We start from the raw sequence: 5352 nt of genomic DNA, 5'->3' as shown, positions 1-5352 counted from the left end.
GGCCCGGCCCCTCCACTGAGTCACGGCAGGAGGGGGTGCCCAAGTGCCTGAGGACCCCATCAGCAGCTGAGCCCCTTTAGTACCCATCTCTGTGGGGATGTTGCTCGGTCACACCGTGGGCAGTCACACAGTTTGGGGAAAACCAGGGCTGACCCTATGCCACAGCCCTTCTGCCTCTCCAGTGTCACTGATCCCACTGCCAGGGTGGCGGTTGCTTTGCTCTCCCCTCCTCCTTCTCTTCTCATTCCCAGTCAGTCTCAGCAGAGATCCCCCTTTAGCTCAGAGTTTGCTGCTGGTCCCTGAAAACTAATGCAAGACCCTGGCAGCCTGGTCCTGCTCACACATCCTTGTGTCATCCTGGGCCAGCAGCTCCCACTGCCCCGGCTGCCTCCACCCCTCACAGCATTCCATCACCTTCTGTGAGGGAGGTCACTGCTGCCCTGCAGCACCCACAGCCAGCCAAGAAGCAAAGCTTGGCTTGGGAAGGGAGAGGAGAATGCTGCACCCCACACGGGCAGGCTGCTGGCTGCTGCACCCCCCTCCCCGCTGACAGCCAGGCTGCAGGCTCTGCCGAGCCTCTGCAGAAGCTCCGCGGGGTTCTGTGATGGCAGCAGCCACTAAATAATCTGTCAGGTCTTTCAGATGAAGTGGGGTGGCCAATGGCCAACAGGCTGGTGTGGATCAGAGCCTGGTGAGTGCAGAGTGAATGTGCACCCACCAGGGAGATTTTCTGAGCCAGTGGCCACTGTGAAATGTGCCAAACTTTGCATTAACACAGTGATAGATGTCTACAGGCACATCAAACCAGCAAAAACCATCCTTGGCCCACTGGGAAGCAAAGGCAGCAGCTGATTTGGATTTCCTCTGAAATAATGCAACTCCAGACAAGGATGCATTTGAAAAGCATGCAGTTCTCAAGGGCGTTTATCATAAAACCAAGGAATCATTAAGGTTGGAAAAGACCTCTAAGATCATTGAGTCCTACCATCAAACCAGGCCTGCAAGGTTCACCACTAAACCATGTCCCCAGACGCCACATTGAGCATTTAGGGCTAAAGACAGTGCAGTTAAAACCATGCCTGGCCACCAGCCATCTGGAAAGCAGCTCTCACTGGTGTCACATCCAGCGTGTGTCAACGCACTGCAAGGTGGGAGCAGATGTGGTGCACTCCAGTCTGACCCAGGGCCATGTGGATGGGATGGTCAGCACAGAGAAAAGTGGCAACTCCAGCGTTCATTTGTGGGTGAAATACCCCATGGCAATGCTGGAAATGGAAATCCCTCAAGAGCCAAACCCTGGGCTCACCAGTGAGTTAGCAGCCAAACAAGCCAGGCACATTAGGTTCTTCCATCTAAGAAATGTTCCAGATGTTCATATCTCTGCTTTGTGTTGTGCTCTGCCAACCCTCCCTCCCTGGGGAATGCACAGGGAGGAGAAATGCAGGGGAGAGCAGCTCTTTTGTGTTTGCATAAGCTTCCATCCCTCTGTCTGAACAGGAAACCAGTGAATTTCGGGAGTTAGGTCAATGCTGCCCAGGGAAATTCTGAGTTTGGCTAGGGGCAGTGAGAACCCGCAAAGCTGTCCTCAGCTGGGCTGGCAGCAATGGGCTGTGCTCAAGGAGGCATCCGTGAGCTTCCCAAAACCTTCCAGGGAGCATCCCCACCTCCTGCCCCAGCCCCCAGGAAAGAGTCAGCATCCTTCACCCTCCTTCTTTTTGCTGTTTGCTGATGAATAGCTCCTGGATCCTTAAGACACTTCCATGAGTCCTGGACTGAGGGCTGGAATTTCTGCAGCACTTCCCCACTGCTATGGAGAATCCACATCAGAAAGCTCATGTTGGGGTCAGTTCCTTTGGTCTTGGGAGACACTCTTCCCTTGGGGGTGTCAGAAAGGGGGGATCCACAGGAGCAGGGCTGAAGACCCCTTTTCCCACTTGGGATGGGACAAGCAGCTCACACCAGGGATGCACCTGGTTCTTGGCAATACATTATTGGAAAGTCCAAGGTGGACAATGCTAAAATGAAGTGTCATCTCCCACAGAAAATCCCTGACTGCCCAGGACTCACAGCTGCCTGTGGAGGACCCCGGATTTTGGGGGCTGCATGGAGGGACAGTGCTCCCCACACAGTGCAGTCATGTCTGGCCAACAGGAGAGGAGGATGCTGCCGAGGGCTTTGAAAGCACAAGGCATCAGAGCAACTACCAACACCCATGACCAGCACTTCACACCTGGGACCGCCACCAAATGCTCGTCCCTAGTACCAGGACCAGGATTTAGGATCAGTACCCAGGGCCACTCCCAGTACCAGCCCTCAGTACAAGCCCCAGCACCCAGTGCTGACTCCCAGCATGAAAGTGCTGATGTTCAACACCATCCCCAGCACAAAGACCCTGTACCTGCACCAGTGCACGAGGCACTGCTGTCCCAGATTTTGGTCCAACGAAACCAGTTTAGGGTTTGACCCTTTTGTGCACAGACTTTCCCAGTTTCTTATCCCTGACAAAGGAGAAGGAATGAACAAAATCCGTAAGGAAGGGGAAGGGGCTGCGGGTGGGCAGGAGGCCCTCAGTTGCCTGGGGCTGGGCGGGGCTGAGGTATCTCCTGCACGTGGCACAAAGAGCCACAAGAGCTGTTCCCCCTGAACATACCAAGCACATCCTCCCACGCCTGCGCCGGCTGCCCGGACAGGGTCTCCGGAGGAGATGAGCTCACTCAACAACCCTTCTTCCAGGCACTCGTGCTGCTGCCTTCAGAGCTTTATGAATATTGTAGCAAGGCCGTTCCTTTCATCTCTGCTTCTTTCCAGGGAGCCCCAAACCTTCTGCACATTCATTTCCACCTCACTATTCCTCTTAATTATTTAAACTTGCCTTCCCAAAAGCGGAGCCCTTCCATTATCACTCCTTCTTCTGAAGCACATGTGGAATTTGGGGACTTGCAAATCCACTCGACTTTTTCACATTCGTGCAGAGCAGCAGGTTTCCTCAGGCTCCCCTCCCTGCTCCCTTCCAGCCTGGCCCCAGGCCACATTCACAGAGGCCTCAGCCACAGAAACCTCAGAGCCAAGGCAGAGCACAGCAGCTTTTTACTGGGGTCCCGAGTGCTGAGGATGACTTTGATCATTTCCATGGCTCTTCTTGGTGGTCCTCCCCCAGAGATGTGTGTGGGGCCAGGTGTCCCTGAACTGCAGCTGTACCGACGTGGTTCATCCTAGAAAATTCCCTCGCTGCTCCGTGTCCAACCTCAGCAAAGCTGAAAGTACCTGTGAGAGCTCCCTGCAGGGCAGATCTCCTCCCTGCCCCTCTAATGAGACATCCTCAATTAATTGCCTTTTAACGTAGGAATGCCAAGCCCAGCTCCCCAAATACATAAAGTAAAAACCTGGCAGCTCAAATGCTGTTGGAGAAATGCAGTTTTCAATAAAACAGACCTATATTAACACCTTCTCTGTCTACTTCTGAGAGGTGGCAGCTGCATTTGGGCACCACCACGTGTCTCCTCCTGCTGGCCCAGCTCCCAGCTCCCCATGCTGCTGGGATCCAGCCACAGCTGAAAAAGGAGGGTCTGCTGGAGCTCTGGGGATGCTGGCAGGACACAGGAGCAGCTTTGACACATCTCAATCTCCTGTCATGCCTGAACCTGCCGGCTGCTCAACAGCCAGGGCTTTGTGGCTGCACCAGCCCTGCCCGCGCTGCGCCGTGCTTGGGTGTGAGCAGTGTGGCCAGAACGTTTGCTGGAGCAAGAGACCCCTGGCCACTGCTCTTTCTCCCCATCCTGCTATTGGTGTGCCATTTTCTGCTTATCTCATACCCTAAGGGTCTCTTGGTTTGGCTCGTCCTCCCTGAGGCCACGGTGGGAGGATTGGGGTTTTCTCACCCCACTGAAGGGGACAAGGGTGATGAGGAGGTGCAGTGTGTCCTTCATGGACACCTGGTGGGTCACTTCCACCAGCTGTGCACTATTCCTGTTTTACTGTTATTTGTTTATGCATTTATTGGTACTCAGCTGCAGGCTGGAAATGGGGTGGGGGCTCCCAGGGGGACACTGGTGTGGAGGGGCTGCCAGAGCCCCCAGCCTCCAACACCACCAGCAGCATCAGCCGAGCAGGGAGACCCCACTCAGAGCGGCTCCTTGCTTCACAACCCCCCAAAATACTCCAACAGAGGTGCATGCAACTCCTCTAGGGCTGTGTCAGCCATGTCCTGGGTGGACATTGGGAATTGTCGCTGTGGCATCACTGACTGATGACCCTGTGGCCCCAGCCCTTAGGGGGTCCATCCCTTCCCCACCACCCTGACTTGGTTGGTGGCCGGTCCCCAGCAGTGGGACCCCTCGCCCGTTGTGGCCAGGCCAGCACTCGCCTCCATGTGTCACTCCCTGAATTAATCATCAGCCTCACTCTGCACTCGACTCCTCACTTAAAGAGATTTTTACACATTAAAAATTCACAGCACTAAATGATTGATGGCTAAGGCCCCCTGCACTCCAAGGAAGAGCTCAGGCTGCTCCAGCTTCACTTCCCACCAGGACTCCAGCGTGTCCTTGTCCCCAGCCATCCCCTGTACTGCACTGGGCATCATCTGGGGGAGAAAAACAGCACGGCAGTGACCCCCCCTCCCCCCCAAAAAAAAGGCACCATTAGCTCTCTAGAGCTGCTGTTGGTCTGATGAAGGTATTTTAGGTGGTGGAGCATCTCCAGGGCCCTGGAATGTGCCTGTTGTGGCCATCACCAGTGAGAACGGGATGCTCTACTCCTGTGTGGGGTCTTGGGAGGGCCTCAGGGGGGCTGTTTGCCAGCCTGAACAGCACAGAAGAGGGCTGCAGGCTTGAGTGAGAGCTGCAATGGAGGCCTTCTGTTCTCTCCTCCCATGACTCCATCTTTCTGTGTAATCCCAAGCCGTGGCTGGTGTTTGGGAGCAGCAATTGAGGGGCTGCATTGGTCGGGGGGGGAGAATAAACCTTTGTGCTGACCTGGGCCATGTGGGCTCTTGTCCGTCCTGTCACTGTCCCGAGCAGTAACAAGCTCTTGCCCCCATCTCCCCCAGGGCCCTGCTGCTTCCTGTCCCCAGCCAGCACCCACCCCATGCCCCCACCTGAGGCCCCTGCCCCCGACACCCTCCAGCATGGACCCCCAGAACCCACCCCCTAAAGCCATCCCCTAAACTCATCCCCTAAAGCCACCTCCAAAACTCATCCCCTAACCTCACCCCCAGCACTCACCCCCTAAAGCCATCTCCTAAATCCATCCCCAGTACCCATCCCCTGAATCCATCCCCAGTACCCATCCCCTGAATCCATCCCCTGCATCCATCCCCAGTACCCATCCCCTCAATCCATCCCCACTACCCAT

General features: G+C 55.5%; 1 protein-coding gene across 1 annotated transcript in view; it reads right to left on the bottom strand.

Moving 5' to 3' along the window:
* ANGPTL4 (angiopoietin like 4) overlaps positions 1 to 5352 on the bottom strand; it is a 44159-nt gene that overhangs the window by 27720 nt on the left and 11087 nt on the right. The window lies entirely within an intron of this gene.

Source organism: Corvus brachyrhynchos, unplaced genomic scaffold (assembly GCF_000691975.1).
Source record: "Corvus brachyrhynchos isolate BGI_N302 unplaced genomic scaffold, ASM69197v1 scaffold130, whole genome shotgun sequence".
NCBI lineage: Eukaryota > Metazoa > Chordata > Aves > Passeriformes > Corvidae > Corvus > Corvus brachyrhynchos.
Note: the sequence above shows the minus strand (reverse complement) of the source record. Positions and strands in the feature narration are given on the sequence as shown.